Raw genomic sequence first — 1,256 nt, forward strand, 5'->3', positions numbered from 1 at the left:
TTGGTTGTTTGTCTTGTTATATGTATATATTAGTAAAGAACTGTTATTCCTTTCCCTCTATCTCTGCCTGAAGGCCCCATAATTTCAAAGTTGTAATAATTTGGGGGAAGGAGGTCATATTTTCCATCCCAGGAAGGTTCCCACCAGCACTCTTCCCAGCACAGCCATACAAGGTGCAGGAAAGGCCTTGGCTCTGTGTAAGCTCTGTTCAGCAATAACAAAAACATTTGTAAATTAGCAACCCCATGTTCAGCACAAATCCAAAACATATTCACACCAGCCATTGGGAAATTAACTCTACCCCAGCCAAAACCAACACACCTACATAACCTGAAATTTTATTCAACTTGGTGATAAAACAGAAATACATTAACATCTTTTTATCAATTTCAATCCTCTGACATTTATTTGGAAAACAGTACTAGTTACAGATATTCTGCCACATGAAAGGGAATTTTCAATTTTCCATCCATATATTTTAAAGCATCTTTGTAATCTCCCAACATTCACAATGTCCCCCATCTTAATAGAATTAGGTAGGATTTCTCCTTTTCCTCATGCTCATCCTGTTTATATAAAGGTTTATCACTTCCTTCATAGCCATTTTCAATTCATATCTTTTAATCCTAAACCAGGATTTTTCAACTCTCAAACTGCTGAAAACCATAATTTGATTGAACAGCCATTTCTTATATGAATAGAACAGAAGCAAAAAGAAGTGCAGACACAAGTTTCCCTGTATCCTGACTCCTCAGTCTGTACCACATGAGTCAGAAACGAGCCCAGGCAGCAGTGACCCTGCTCGTGCCATAAGCACCCCCAAGGCTTTTACAGTGACCCACAATGAATGAAGGTGTTGATAAAGTGAATTGAGGAAATGTTTTTCAGCTATTAGGGCACTCCTCTGGGTCTGGGAAACTGCAGATCTGGAACTTGACCTACCACTTCTTGGCAGATGTTCTTCGCAGCAGAACACCTGCTCTCCCACCTGGACCTCTGGTTTACCTACCTGAGACTGGGATCTTCTTCCACTGCTCAGGGAGAGGAGTCCTTCCCCTGATGCACCGTGGGGTCCCTGCCATGGGAGGCAGTTCTCCGTGAACTTCTCCAGCTTGGTTCCACTCTCATGAGCAGCAGTCCTGCCAAACCCGCTGCAAGGTGAGTCTCTCCCACGGGCACACAGTCCTCCCAAAACTGCTGTGGCGTGGGTCACTCTTCCACGGGGTGCAGTCCTCCAAGGACAGGCTGCTCCAGCC

This window comes from Corvus brachyrhynchos, unplaced genomic scaffold (assembly GCF_000691975.1).
Source record: "Corvus brachyrhynchos isolate BGI_N302 unplaced genomic scaffold, ASM69197v1 scaffold223, whole genome shotgun sequence".
Lineage (NCBI taxonomy): Eukaryota > Metazoa > Chordata > Aves > Passeriformes > Corvidae > Corvus > Corvus brachyrhynchos.